Source organism: Bos mutus, chromosome 11 (genome assembly GCF_027580195.1).
Source record: "Bos mutus isolate GX-2022 chromosome 11, NWIPB_WYAK_1.1, whole genome shotgun sequence".
Lineage (NCBI taxonomy): Eukaryota > Metazoa > Chordata > Mammalia > Artiodactyla > Bovidae > Bos > Bos mutus.
In genome coordinates, this window is record NC_091627.1 from 14,018,151 (window position 1) to 14,033,718 (window position 15,568).

The 15,568-nt window shown below is 47.7% G+C and overlaps 1 protein-coding gene across 5 annotated transcripts in view; it reads left to right on the forward strand.

Moving 5' to 3' along the window:
• The window catches only part of TTLL11 (tubulin tyrosine ligase like 11), a 270,271-nt gene that overhangs the window by 163,352 nt on the left and 91,351 nt on the right, over positions 1 to 15,568 (forward strand). The window contains exon 1 of one of the 5 annotated variants that reach the window (XM_070379054.1): positions 3,953 to 4,052. The exons of the other annotated variants lie outside the window; for them this stretch is intronic. The gene's annotated coding sequence lies outside the window, so the exon portion shown is untranslated. Of the gene's footprint in view, positions 1 to 3,952; positions 4,053 to 15,568 lie in introns of those variants that run through there. 5 annotated transcript variants of the gene reach the window in all.

Sequence of the window (15,568 nt, forward strand, 5' to 3'; positions counted from 1 at the left end):
TGTTTACAGTTCACGGGCATTTTAGTTCTATCTGGAGTGGGGGAGGGTGACTATTATAGGCTGGAAGGGCAGGGCTGAGTTGGCGAGGGAGCGCCAGACGTGAGAGCGCATGACTCTCCCTCCAACAAGAAGTCTAGGAAGAGGGCAGCTAATTTTAACCTTTGGCACTTAGCTTCCTCCGCGTCTATCCGGAGAGGTTTGCATGCCCACAAGGGCCTCTGAGGCCGGCAGCGGGCCAGTGCCTTTAGCACTGTGCTCCCAGCCCCAAGCGCATTAGATCATTACCGAGCGCCCTCCGCATTCGACAGATGCGACAGCTGCCGCTCAGGCCATTTCCTAGTGAATGACTGAGCCAGGTGGAGTGGGAAGATAGCCGGCCTTACCCAACAGGGAAAGCTAATACTAATCATTAGGTCTTTGAACCTTGCCATGTTACCAATTAATGGTAGAATAAAGTGAAACGAGCAATTAGATGGATTCCAACCCACTGGCTGTGCTTCTCTGCTTGAGTGCCTCCCATCTCCTTACTGTGTCAAGCTGAGTACAAATTCAATTACGAGGAGGAAGGGCAGTGTGGGATTATAATACTTTTAACATTGATAGCTGCCCTCTGCTGGAGGCATTAAATGAGCACTTGCTATGTGCCAGAGTCAGTGCCAGGAAGTAGGCATTTCTGTCTGCATTTATCTTCACAGCTGGCCTGTGAGGTGTGGATGGTGTAATAGCTCCATCTTAAGAGATGCAAACAGCGTAGTAGAGAGAAATGTAGTGACCGCCAGGACCAGCTGGCTGAGTGACAGACCCGGGACTCGAACCCGGACTTGCTGACCACACAGTCCAGGCTCTGACTCCCTCCCTGCTGTCCATTGTGAACCACGTGGCTTCCATGCACATGTCTCCTTTCACCCCACCAGGCTACTCTGCAGGGTACAGAGGTGGTGTTCATTCTGAATTCACCCGTGAGGGGAAAGAGGCGGGTTGCTGGCTGGAGCCTGCTCGAGGGGTCACAGGCTGAGTCCGCTTCCGCTTGATATAGGTGCCTTCTCAACTTCCTGGAAAGTCTGGTTGTGTCCACACTGGGGTAAGTGGCCTGGGCCCTCGAGGGCTGAGGTGCCCACATCTTGGCATGCCTCTAACCCATAGTAAGCAGGGTTGTGACAGCAGTTAGGAGACCTGGTGCTTCTGATCCTCTGCCTGGGATTCTGTTCCTGCCGGCCAGCTGGCTGGCCCTGGTCAGCCACTTCCTCTGCACCCAGGGGCCTTGAGGGCCAGCATTCTCTGCTTCTGGTTGATGTGGGATTGAGTTTGATTTATCAGCACCCATAAACTTTATCTTGGGCTTCCCAGGTGGCGCTATGGGTAAAGAACCTGCCTGCCAACACAGGAGACATTAGAGATGCAGACTGATCCCTGGGTCGGATCCCCTGGAGGAGGGAATGGGAACCCACTCCAGTATTCTTGCCTGGAGAATCCCACGGACAGAGGAACCTGGGGGGCTTAAGTCCATGGGGTCGAAAAGAGTGGGAAATGACTGAAGCAACTTAGCACACACTCATAAGTGTTATCTTTGGAGATGTGGAGCATGGCTTTATAATTGTATATCTGAGAAAATGAACCAGTTTGTAGATGTACTTCCTCCAAATGATCACTCAGGGCTATTTTCTTAAATTCTCAGTCTATTTGAGTAAGCTCCTAAGGGCAAAGCATCTTGAATACCTAAACGCTTTTCTCTCGCCCCTTGAGCCCAGTTGCTGCTACGGCACGTTTGACTCCACGGTCTGGAAACCATGGCGACGTAGTACACCTCTGAGTTTCATCCTGGTCCACTAGGACCACTGCCTACTTCTCTCTTTACGTTGAACTTGCTGTGTGGTCAGAGTTGGTTTCCCTGGATATCAGTGTTCTCAGATGATGGAAGTAGATCGGGTCCCCTCTGAGGAACACTCCTAGAGCTCAAAGTCTGTGATTTGCTATTTCTCGCCCTCCCGTTGTTCTCGTCTGGGGAGTGCAGACGTCCCTGTAAGTGGATTCTTTTCACAGGACAGGTACTCAGCCCACTAATCTCCAAAATTCAACAGTTTAGTCACGTAAAATTGGAAATCTTTTCAGAGGCTTACACACATTTGTTTTCTTAACAACTGTAGATGTTAAACATGCTCTTGATGAATTAGGATCGTCACTTTGCACTGAAACTGTATGTAGGCCCTTACTGCCCAAGAGAATGGCCACCCTCCCCCTTCTCCTGCAAATGCCTTAAGGAGCAAAGTCAGGTCACAGCTGGAGAGGAGCACAGGGTGGGTCCTCAGAGCTGGCCTCATGTTCCTGTCCAGAGCATCTTCTTCCTGTCTGTCTCCTTCTAATGAATTGCTGCCCTGAGACCTCGCCTGTGTTGCACAGGACCAGCTCGGAGAGCCCACTAATCACTGTGTAAGCAGTGAGTGAATCAGCTCATAGCCCCATAAACAGCTCTGCTTTGTAGCACTGGTGTCTGACCTGAACGCTTTGTCCACCTCTCCCCACCACATCCTTCATACACACTACTTGTCTGGGAGGGAAGCTACAAATGCCCCCGGCGCTCCTAAAATAAAACGCGTAAATTTTATGGCAACTCTCTGCAGTTCTGGGCCCTTTGGGGCTCACTTCATGTTTGGAGGCTATGTTTTGATAGTTGAAATTGCCTCAAAGTGCATGTTCTACTTAAAATCTCAGAGGTTGTCTCTAGTAGGTTCAAGTTGTTTTTTTTTTTTTTTTCTGTCCAAATGAGAAGACATAAGTTTATTTTATACTAGTGTGACAAATGCATGTTGTATGTATACATAAAATCGAATAAAAGTTGTTAAGATAATCTATCATGACCACAAAGAAACAGCATCACATTTTCTGGAGATTATAGTGCTTGCCGGGGAGTGGCTGGTTGAGACATAGTTCTGAAACAGAATTCCTTTTTTTTAGTTTTTTTCATTTTATTTAAAAAAATTTTTAATTGGAGGATAATTGCTTTACAATGTTGTGTTGGTTTCTGCCAAACAACAATGTGAATCAGCCGTCAGTATTCATATGTCCCTTCCTCTTACCTCCCTCCCCCCACCCCTCCAGGTTGTTACAGAGCAGGGAGGGGGCGGGTGGTTTGAGCTCCTTGTGTCACATAGCAACTTCCCACTTGCTATCTGTTTTACATATGGTAACCGACTCGATGGACGTGAGTCTGAGTGAACTCCGGGAGTTGGTGATGGACAGGGAGGCCTGGCATGCTGCGATTCATGGGGTCGCAAAGAGTCAGACACGACTGAGCGACTGAACTGAATGTAGATATGAAACAGAATTCTTGATCTTTCTAAATCGTGAGATACCCCTTTCCCCCTCCTCCCCACCTCCCCATGGTTCTTGACCATCTAATGCGAACCCTGAAGTTTGTGGCTCCTGGTGCATCCCACTGCTGCATAATTCAATAAAAGAGTCTCCAGGTTTGAGACTGGAAACACGCATTTTACTAAGCTCCTTGGGTGATTGCCTAAGCACACTAAAGTTTGAGGGTTGTTGGCCACCACGGTGAGATCCGAACTCAACTCCACTGGATACACAAGCCCCTCCGTGACCAGGAGGTGATCTCCCACCGCCTCCCGTCGTCCCGACTGCGGTACCGCACGACGGTAACTGACACCCAGCACCGCGGCTGCTCTTCCCGCTTTCAGCCCTTTCTCTGCCCAGCGAGCTCCTCCACTTGGATCACTGTCCTGTTCACAACCATGTCCGGCAGAAGTCTTCCCTGTCTTCTCCTAGCTTCAAAAATCGCCCGTTTTCTGTGCTCTTACAGCACTTACTTTTTTTCTTTTTTTTTCAAAACTATCAATCTACATGTTCTTTTCACCCATAGACTATGAACTTCCTGGGGGCAAAGAAAAGGTCTTGTACTTGCAGGAATTCCATCAGTGCTTTTTTTGAGACTTACGATCCAAAAGGCTGGATCAGAGTTCAGGGCGAGGATTAGCAGTTGGTAGAGATCATGGTGCTGACATCTGTTGAACAAAAATTGTCCCCGTTGTGACCGAAAGGTATGCGTGGGTGGTGGGGGGCGGGGTGGGGTCCAGCTGCTCGCTGCTCGAAAGTTAGTGAACAGACCAGGTTGGTGGAAACGGAAGTTTGCTTCATTTCAGATGCCGACAGTTGTCGGGAGGGTGGTGGACATCTGTCCAAAGGCTGACTCCCTTCTCCCCCGACAAGCAGGGGGTGAGAGTATTATAGACAGAGTGTGTGTGTGTGGGGGGGGGGTGGCTGGGGGGGGGCAGAATTACACGCAGAAACAGCACAGTCGTCTCTGACAGTCATCTTCAAACTGGTCATGAGTGGTCTGACCAGCATCATCTTGATTGTTTTAGGTACAGTTAATCTTCAGTTCCAGGGTCCATTTGTTCTCATTTCTTTGTGATCAGTTCTTAGAATTGTGGCAGCTCGAGTCCTGGGTGCAGTCTGGTGATGATGTAGTTAACTCCTTCCCCTGGTGTTTTGGTGTCTGTAAGACAGCTCACAGGATATGGCTCAGGATATTATCTATAGCCTCTGAGAAAGAACTGAAGGTCCTTGACTGTGCTTAATGACTGCATTATTATTATTTAGTCTCCTTTGACTGTTTTCCTTTGTTTCCCCATTTCTCCCTTCTCTGATTAAACTTATGCTTTGGCTAAAGTTTTCCAAGGCAAAAGGCAGGCAGAGGACACGGCTGAGGGGCAAGGATCATAGGGTCCTGCTGCTCCGTTTCACCTTGAAGGTCAAATTCTAGGGGAAGGTATAAAGAGAGACAATAAAAATGACAATGAAAAAAATCTATCCTCTATTTATTATCCATGTATCTGTATTATCTATCATCTATTTATTATCCATTTGTCTACCTATTATCTATGTCTCTATTACCTATTGTCTATCTATTGTCCGTGTAGCTATGTATCTGCACAGAGAGACACCCAGTCAGACACCGCCGAGAGCTCTCTAAGCACTATTTCAATTAACTTCTGCAACAGTGCTGAAGGGTGGGGCACTCACGTTTTCCCCACTAGATGGGTGAGGCGACTGAGGCTTTGGGTAATGCCATACTGTGCCTAAATCTAGCCATGCTGCTAGGGTTCAGAGCCCAGTCTGTCTGGTCCCGAAGCTCCTGCTCCCACCTGGAGGAGAAGGGACCACTGGAGGGAGACACCAGGCTGCAGGAAGATGCCGTCCACTGAGCAACTCTGAGACGTGGCAGACACTGCTTCTGCTGCCCACCCTGACCACTCCACCCTAAGCCACAGGCTCCTGGCCTGTGCACTGGTGATGGGGGCCTGCTCGAATGGGTGGGATGGGGGCTCCTGTCTGTGACATCCTTAGCCTGGCACCTGGCATGTGGCTGATGCTCAGTAGATGCCAGGTGTTGTTCCCTCCGTGGGGCAACGCTGAGAATGAAAGGAATCAATGAACGTATTTCCTTAGTAAACTGGATGGCATTAAACAGAAGGGAGATATTTCCAGATTCTAAGCCAAAGATAGATCAGCCAGCGGGGCCCCAGGGGCCCAGTGGAGAGAGCGCATGGACGGCAGTGAGAGTTTCGGAGCGCCTGGCTCCCTCTGCCCAGCGCCTTGTGCTGGGAACGGGACAGGGGCAGTGTCGGACAGTCCTGGCAGTGGACCCCAGCCCCGGGCCCCTCTGAAGCACAGTCGCTTCACATCTAAAAAATCGTGGCTACTTCCTGGCAGGCGTGTGTGAAAGGGCACTTCAAAGTGTGTGTCGGGATCCCCTGAAAGCTTCTAAAGATGAAAAAACCCCTCAAGAGACAAAGTCACCACAGAGCCTTCACGTGGGTAAACGGGTACCTTTCGGAGAGGAACACAGAACCGGGGAGCAATGGATGTGGCGGGATTCTCAGAGCTCCCGTGGCACAAGAAAAATGGAAAAGAGAGATGAATGCTTCATCTTCTGAAGAGCCAGCCGTGCCTTTCATCCTGAGATTAGAGGCCCTGGATGCCAGGCTTCCTCCCTTCAATGGGTGAATGAACTTCAACAAAGAAGGAGGTTGGGGGAGGGGAGCGGGGCATTCATTCATTCCAAAAGCCTGCCCTGAGCTGACCCTGCAGCTCCAGGCCCTGGACTGGGCTCCATGAACAAACTCAGAAGACCGGTCCCTGCCGCTGAAGCTCCCAGGGAGCCCGAGAAGAGTCTTGGTACAGGAAGCTGTGTGCGCCTCGGAAGGAAGCAGCTCGTTCTGCCTGAGAGTGTCTGGAGGGCTTCCTGGAGGAGGAAGACTCGGAATTTGAAGACCGAGTAGGTGTTTATGAGAGGAAGAAAAGAGGGCAGCCCAGGTAGAAGGGAGGGCAGAGCAGAAGCCCTGAGTCATGAACATGCCTGGCGTGTCCAGAACACGGTGAAGATAATCATGGGGATGAGGCTGACAGGGCAGCCAGGAGGCTCGCGTGCACTGGCTCCAGGCTGAGCCCTGGGCTCCAAGCAGTCAACCTACACAGAAGGACAGCAACTCACTTTCTCTGGTTTAAAAATACATTTTTTTCTAATCTCCAGCCCTGGGGGGAAACCACAAAACCTCTTTTGTCACATTATTCCATACCTCGGTCTTTCCTTCAGAAATGTCATAGAAGAAGATTGGAAATGAAATTGTGCTGGTGATGTTAGAGATGCAGCAAAAAGAGGCTTTCAGAGAAAGCCAGCCACCTGGGTCTCACTTCTTCAGCAAAGCCTGGCCTCCTCATTGTGATGGGAGAAAATTCCTGTCATTAGATATAATCTGATAGAGTTGGATTAAAACAGGATTGGAAAAAAAAACCAATATCAGTATTTTGCCATGTGTTTCAGTATGTAGAGCCCCCTTACCTGCTTACGGGCCTTCCCTGGTGGCTCAGATGGTAAAGAATCTGCCTGCAAAGCAGGAGACCCGGATTCGGGAAGATCCCCTGGAGGAGGGCATGGCAAGCCACTCCAGTAGTCTTGCCTAGAGGCTGGCGGTCTGCAGTCCATGGGGTTGCAAAGAGTCAGAAACAACTGAGCGACTAATGCTTTCACTTCTTTCACCTGCTTATAGACGTTTTGGTGAGTTCCCCTCCTTCCACCTTGTAATGAATGACAGTCTCAGAGAGAGCTGGAGGAAGCCTCCAGAAGGAATTTTAGATGATAAATGTAGCCAGGCTTGACGATTTTGCTCAGGTTTAAAAAAAAAAAATGGCTTGCTATCCCCACAGGTATTTCTGCAGGAAATTGCCTGAGCCTGTGTTTTTTTCTTTCCTCTTTCTGGAAGGGCCCAGTTTCACTCTGACCCCTGCCTTTCCCTCCAGGGCTCTCCCCAAAGCTATTCCCTCCACCTGCCATCTTCCTTTTCATTTTCAAACTTCTTGTCCTCTGCTGCGGAACCCTCAGCTGCCCCTTCCACCACCTGCATCTTGATTTGCCAAGTGTTTTTTTTCTTTTTTTCTTTTCCTCTGAAAGGCTGCCTCTCAGCAACTTCTAACTCTGAATTTATATCATGATGAAAACAAGCCAGCAAACAGCACACTGCAGAGTAGGGAACTCAGGAAATGGGGGCAAAAACCACGGCTTGCTCTCTGCCCGCCTCTTTGCCCTGCCTTGTAAATCAGCAGTTTTAGGGAGCCGGGAAGGGGAGGAGACCCTCAAGGGTCCAATTCAGTGGCGTCACTAGGCACCGGCCACCTACTACATGCCAGACTGTCCAGCACTGGGAGCCTGAGTTAGATGCCGACCTCAGGCGAGGTGGGGTTAGGGTTAGAGTTAGGGATGTCTGGGGAAGCTTTGTGGGAAACCAACGTCTACTCTAGCATGAAAGCAAATGCCCCTGAAGGAAGAATTCTCTCCCTTGAGGACGAAAACCAGAGTGTCACTTCCCAAGAGCAAAGGGAGGCTGTGAGACCTTGGATAGAAAGTTCAAGTTGGAGCCAGACAAACCGGGTTGAGCCCTGAGTAACTAAAGTAACGCTAAAAACCAAATTTTAGGGGGGGGGGAATGGAAAAAAAAGGAAAGCCCCCCACCTCCAACCCCAACTTCTACCAACAAAGTTCCTGCTTCTCTGGACTGTGTCTACTGGCAAGTGAACCTTAATATCTTCTTGTCATGCACAAGCTCTTTGAATTCTGCTGGTTCTTAAGGGACGGTGTGGCTTAAGCTCTCCTCCCCGGGGCTGTGCTGTCCTCCGGTTCATTCATGGTGAGTGGAGACTATGCCCGGGGGCTGTTTCACCACCACTTACGCCATCACTGGACGTTTCTGTGGCGTTTGACTTTGTCCTTCTTTGGCTAAGACCCGGCTCGGGAATGACTGAGTCAAGGGGAATGCTTATCTCTGAAGATCTTGCCCCAAAGTGCCATTTTGCTTTTGCAAAGGGCTGTCGCCACTCTTTGTTCATGCCTGTGTGCCCCTTCCCCTGCAAAGCATTAGGTGCTGCCTTTATAAAACCAGCTGCCAGTTTAGGGTGCAGAAGGTCATTTTAAAAACATATGTGTCTTTGGTTGTTAATGAGTATGAACATGTTTCCTGGTAACTGTCAATGTTTACTATTTATATTTTATTTTATGGAACTTGGACAGTTATTTTCCTATGTTTCTTGTCCATTTAGCCATTGGGATTTTGAGGTTTGATACAAACACACACAGGTATGCACTCAGTATAGTTATTAACCCTTTGCCCTGAATCCTAAACACTGTTATGTGGATGTGGCCTGGCAGAGGGAATTACAGTCCCCCGTTGACAAACACACAGCAATGGGGACCTATTCGGGGCACTGATGAAGCCTCTTGTGTCATTTGGGGGTCCCTGAAGAACTTCGATACCATGCTCCTTTATGTCTCAATGCAGAAAGAATTCAGCGAGAGGCGGTGATAGATAAGAAGTGATTTATTACAATAGGATGCTTGTGAGGCTTATAAACGGGCAGGTGAGGGGGTGCCACGTCCTGAGAACTTACTGAGCTACAGGTTTGTATCTGAAGGAAGAGCAGGGAGGGGAGAAGAACTTCTTTTCTTTCTTGAGTTGACATCATGCTTTCATCATCAGCTCCTCCTCCAGGTTGAGCAGGGAAATTTTCTTGTCCCTACATGGTCAAGCTAGATCCACAAATTATCCTTTTTTATGTGTGTACAGAGCATGTCCTAGGGATCTTTAACTCACTGAGCCCACTGGGCAGGATGTGGGTCCCATGCCACCCTTTTTTCATTGCTTTGGAGTATGTCCCATGCTTCTGTCGCATGGTCTTATTGCTAAGCGAGCTGGCTTGGTTTTGTGGTTAAGCAAACCTGCTTTCTTGAGTAATTGTTAACCTACAAGGGTCTCCCATATTTTTAACTCACAGTCCCTTCGGGGGATTAACTATTTAATCACCTACTCTGTCCCTTTACTCTATCCCTATTACTAACTTCTGGAAATCCTCTGGCAGCCCCTGCTGCTGTGATAGTGATGCAGAAAGTCTCAAACTTGCAATTAGCCAACGAGGCCTTTCTACTGACTCCAGGGGAACTGAACTGTCCCTGTGGGCTTTATGTCTCCACTGGCTCAAGGACAGCTTGTTTCCAAGGTAATTACTAGCCTAATGTAGCAGCTTGCAAACTTGAGGACTCCTGGACCCCAAGAATACTTTGAGGAACCCCAGTGAGACATGTGCCATTAAAAACTCAACAGTTGAGCTGGTTCCTTAGCTCCAAGGCTACAGATAGTTAGCCTAAGTGCACACAAAGAAAACTAGGGGACAGCAACATACCTGTTTCACATTTTTGAAGAAGAATATCAGTAAATGAATACAGAAGGGGAAAATACTTGTGGAGTCCACAGGGATCTCGCTAAAAATGCTGGTCTATGGGAGATTTCCTCAGGGTTTGGGGTACCCTGGTCAGTACAGATACACAGCTGTTCCCATGCAGCTGCTTCAGCCTAACTGGTTGAATTCCTGAAATCTCCTCTGGAACTAGGAGGTGAAATTGAAGAGCCACCACAGCAGCAGCTAAAGCTTAAGGAGTGCTATCTGCCAGGGTGCATGCTAAACTCCTTAAAGATGTTATCTCAGAGTAGTGGAATCACAGATGAAGAAGGCTTAGTGTGTGAAGGTATCCAGCTTCCCTGGTTCTTCCATCGTCGGCTCTCCAGGGGGGACCATCAGCCCCTCTTATCCATTTCTCAGCTCTCCTGCCTTCTAACTGAAGAGGCAGCCCTGCACATCTAAAGCTCAGGCTTACTCCCTTTATCTGGCCCCAGGCATCATTACAGGACTCTACCCTTCTCAGCTGTCTGCTTTTTCTCCTACTCTCTGTTTCATCTCCTGTTCCCACTTTGTCTCACCATCCCCACTGCGATGACTGAAGCTGAAATTCTCAAGGTGCTGAACAAGTACACAGAAATAAATCAGCAGGTGTCAGCATTTCTCCTAAGGGGGACTCAACCCTGGGGAGGGATTACTGAGGTTTAATTTTCACAACAACTGTGCTTCTAAAAGGGTGTGTAAATCAGTCCAGGGGTAATTGAAAGGCACTGGGAAAAGTAATTGTTACTTAGAGAAATCCTATGGCGAGCTCTTTTGTAAAACAAATCTTACTGATCCTTCAAGGTCCGGCTCTGATGTCACCTCTTCCTTGAAGCTCTCTCTGATCACCCCCTCTCTGCCCTGTCTGGATTAATTACTCCTTCATCTGAGCGACATTAGGGTATTGGTGATGCCTCAGCCTAGCACGTGATCCAATCTGCCTTGTGATATAAATAGATCTTGGCACAAAAAAGATGTGAAATGAATGTTTGTTGAATCAATGAAAGAAGGAACCTGTAAATTAGGCTCAACTCCCTGAAGGAAAGAAGTATATCTGATTTAATTCTTTTTTTTTTTTCTTTTTGTGCATAGAAATAGCAAGGGTCTACTTGGAGCTCCCTCTTCCACAGCTCAGCAGATATGTGGATGAGTAAGCAACTGAAAACGAGTTAACTTCTCTTAATTTATCCCTTACGTAAACCCCTCTGTTAGCAACAGGAGATGATCTATTTTAAAATTTTTATTTATTTGTTTTTGGCTGAACTTGGCTTTCATTGCTGTGCACAGGCTTTCTCTAGTTGCAGTGGGCGGGGCTACTCTCTAGCTGGGGTGCAAGGGCTTCTCATTGGGGCAGCTTCTCTCGTTGCAGACAATGGGCTTTACGGTGTGTGGGCTTAGTTGCCTTGTGGCAAGTGGGATCTTCCTTCCCGGGCCAGGGATCGAGCCCATCAAACCCATGTCCCCTGCATTGGCAGGTGGATTCTTCACCCCTGGACCACCAGGGAAGTCCCAACAGAGAGGTAAATTTTTAAGATTAGTTGGCAGGAGTCAAAGTAAATCAAAAGCGTGAGGATGCCCTGCAGGCAGTTCACACTTTACCTGTTCTCCTTACCTTCCCCAGGAAAGGGGTCCCTGACCCTTTATAGTGGGTAAAGATTTCTTCCCTCTTTGAGAGCATTTCCTCTCCTATAATGGGGCTGTACACATTCGCATCATGCAAGAGGTTGAAATGACCGTGGTTCCATTTGGTGGCATAAACTTGGGGGCTGCAGTCTTAGCTACTGGTGTTTGTGTCAAAGCAGACCCATGACCGTTTCCAGAGGGAAATCTTGAGCTTGGCCCCAGATTCCCCCATCAGCCCACTCCTGTTGAGATGGGGTGGCCAGCTCTTCAAGAACAAATCTTCTGGGTTTCCCTGGTGGCCCAGTGGTTAAGAGTCTGCCAGCCAGTGCAGGGGACATGGGTTCGATCCCTGATCCAGGAAGATCCCACATGCCATGGGCAACTAAACCTGTGCGCCACAATTACTGAGGCTGCATGCTCTGGACCTTGTGCTCCGCAACAAGAGAACCACCACCACGAGAGGCCCATGCACCACGAATAGAGAAAGTCCTCTCACAGCAGCAAAGACAGCACAGTCAGAAAATAAATACAGCATTTTACAACTTTTAAAAAAGAACAAGTCTTCTTAGACACATCAACTTAAGAAAAGGATATCAACCCTGCCCTTCAGTTTGATTGGCTATGGAAGAAACTAGCTTGGGTTAGATTTGCAAGAAGGCTGTCTGCATCCCAGTGATTTGCTGCCTAGTGACATCCATAGCGGTTTACTTGGAGGATACGGGTCTTGATCACTGGATCAAGCCAAACCGTCCGAAGGCTTTGCTCTCATACATCATCGTTCCAGCAGCCTGTCTCAGTCGACTCTGCTTTGGTGCTTGCCCTGCAATGGGAGACTTTAAAAAAGCATTTGTTTTAAACTTACATTATATATTGTTAGCATTGCTGAAATGCCTTTGAGGCATCACGCCCTGTGTCACTCGCTGTCTCACCATGGGGAATATTACTCTCCAGCATCAGTTCCAGGAAAAGCGGGCCTTCCCCTTGAGCAACTGGGACATCTTCTGTATTATAATGTCTTGTTGTCTATGTGCCTCTTTCAACTTTTCGGCTTCCCTCTTTCCGAGCCAAATTTGTGACCACCCCACCCCTTCCAGCACCTGTGCAGACCCTGGGAGCCTGTGTCTGTCTGTGCTGACGTCATCCTTAACTTTATCTTTTGATGCTACCCAGGCTCTTCATCTACCACGACTTACATGCAGGTCCCTATCCAAAGTGTTTTATCTCTCTCTCTATCTCTGTAAGTCACTTCCTAGACTCTTTTTAAAGGACATGTATATGTTTCTCTAAATAAACACACAATATTTTAAAGTGTTTCAAAGGGATGAAGCCACCCAAGTGTCCATCCACCAATGAATAGATCACCAAAATGTGGCATATTTCTATGATGGAATATTAGCCTTAAGAAGGAGGGAGACTGTGCAGTAGGCTACAGCATGAATGAAACTTGAGGATATGATGCTAAGTGAAATAAGCCAGACACAGAAGGGGATGTACTGTCTGATTCCACTCATATGAGATACTGAGAGCAGCCCAAATCTTAGACAGTAAGTAGAGTGGTGGTGGCCAGGGGGCTGGGGAGAGCAGGGTGTAGAGTTTCAGATTTACAGAAGGAAAAGAGTAATGGGGATGGATGGTGGTCTTGACTGCACAGCAGTGTGACTGTACTTGACACTACCGGGTTATACACTTAAAGATGGCTAAGGTGGTATATACTATGTGTGTTCTATGCCAAAGCCTTTGACTGTGTGGATCACAATAAACTGGAAAATTCTGAAAGAGATGGGAATACCAGACCACCTGACCTGCCTATTGAGAAACCTATATGCAGGTCAGGAAGCAACAGTTAGAACTGGACATGGAACAACAGACTGGTTCCAAATAGGAAAAGGAGTACGTCAAGGCTGTATATTGTCACCCTGCTTATTTAACTTCTATGCAGAGTACATCATGAGAAACGCTGGGCTGGAAGAAGCACAAGCTGGAATCAAGATTGCTGGGAGAAATATCAATCACCTCAGATATGCAGATGACACCACCCTTATGGCAGAAAGTGAAGAGGAACTAAAAAGCCTCTCAATGAAAGTGAAAGAGGAGAGTGAAAAACTTGGCTTAAAGCTCAACATTCAGAAAACTAAGATCATAGCATCTGGTTCCATCACTTCATGGGAAATAGATGGGGAAACAGTGGAAACAGTGTCACACTTTATTTTTGGGGGGCTCCAAAATCACTGCAGATGGTGACTGGAGCCATGAAATTAAAAGATGCTTACTCTTTGGAAGGAAAGTTATGACCAACCTAGATAGCATATTGAAAAGCAGAGACATTACTTTGCCAACAAAGGTCCGTCTAGTCAAGGCTATGGTTTTTCCAGTGGTCATGTATGGATGTGAGAGTTGGACTGTGAAGAAAGCTGAGTGTTGAAGAATTGATGCTTCTTAACTGTGTTGTTGGAGAAGACTCTTGAGAGTCCCATGGATTGCAAGGAGATCCAACCAGTCCATTCTAAAGGAGATCAGTCCTGGGTGTTCTTTGGAAGGAATGATGCTAAAGCTGAAACTCCAGTACTTTGGCCACCTCATGCGAAGAGTTGACTCATTGGAAAAGACTCTGATGCTGGGAGGGATTGGGGGCAGGAGGAAAAGGGGATGACAGAGGATGAGATGGCTGGATGGCATCACCGACTCAATGGACGTGAGTCTGAGTGAACTCTGGGAGATGGTGATGGACAGGGAGGCCTGGCGTGCTGCGACTCATGGGATCGCAAAGAGTCGGACATGACTGAGCGACTAAACTGAACTAAAGTGAATACAATGTAAAAACCCACACTGTTTTAAGATCTTTCAAAGGGATGAAACCCCTGAAGTTTTAATTGCCATCTTTAAAGTTGTCTAATATCGATTTTACTAAGAAACACAAAAAAGGGTACTCTTAAATTTATAATATAAGCCCCCATTTTCTTCATCATTTAGTCTAACTTCTGATCTCTGTAAAATATTCCAATTTTAATTGACACTTTTTTATTGACACATACCATTTACAGAGAAAAGTGTGTCATTTATAAGCGTACTGCTCCATGAATTATCATGAAGTAAACTCTTTGGGGTAATTAAATCCAGGAGGACAAACCCAGGACTGGCAGAACTTGGGTCCTCCTGACGGTCCCTCCCAATCGCTGCCCAGTGCCTCCTCCCGCAGGTAACTGCCATCCTGATTTCTCACCTCATCTGTTCTTTTTGCCCGTCTTTGAACCTTACATATAAATACAGCTGGACAATATAAATTCTTTTGTCTCTGGCTTCTCTCACTCAACATTACATTGGCAATATTCATACATGTTGTTGCATGTAGCAGAAATTTATTTTTATTGTCATATGGAATTATACTTACTGTACCACAATATGTTTCTACATTCTATAACTGATGGGTTATTTCCAGCATTTGGCTGTCGTTTCATGTCCTTTTGGGGGGAACAAGAAGGGGAATAGAAGAAATCAAGTTAAATGAGTGAATGAACAAATGGGGGTTTCTGAAATTATTTGTTTTTGGTTGTGCTAGGCTTTGTTGCTGCAGTGAGCAGAGGCTACTCTATTGTGATGCACAGGCTTCTTGCTGCATTGACTTCTCTTGTTGCAGAGCACAGGCTCTAGGCACCTGCGCTTCAGTAGTTGTGCAGGGCTCTAGAGTGTGGGCTCAGTAGCTGTGGTGCACAGGCTTAGCTGCTCCGTGGCATGTGGAATCTTCCCAGACCAGGGATCAAACCCATGTCCCCTGCAATGGCAGACAGAGTCTTATCCACCGCACCACCAGGGAAGTCCAGGAATGTGGGCTTTCCCCGCCTCCACTCTGATGCTTTCCATCACTCTGTGCAGAGCTGTGCCCTGTAGCATCCACTTTCTCTGGTGGGCCTCTCAGAGTCTCTCCCTGAACATTCAGTCCTCAACCAAGGATGCTCAGGGTACCCCCACCCCCACCCCACGCACAGACTCATTCGTCTCCAGATGCCTCAACTCCCCAGATGCTGATCCTGCTTCAGGATCTCAGAGGGAGGCGCTGTCTTAATGCATCTCTGGCCTGTGGTCTATAAAGTGTCTACAGGCTGAAGAGTGGGTACCTGGGCTTCACCTCCTATTTTTCTTTGTTCAAGCTGCCTGCTGTCCAATGGCT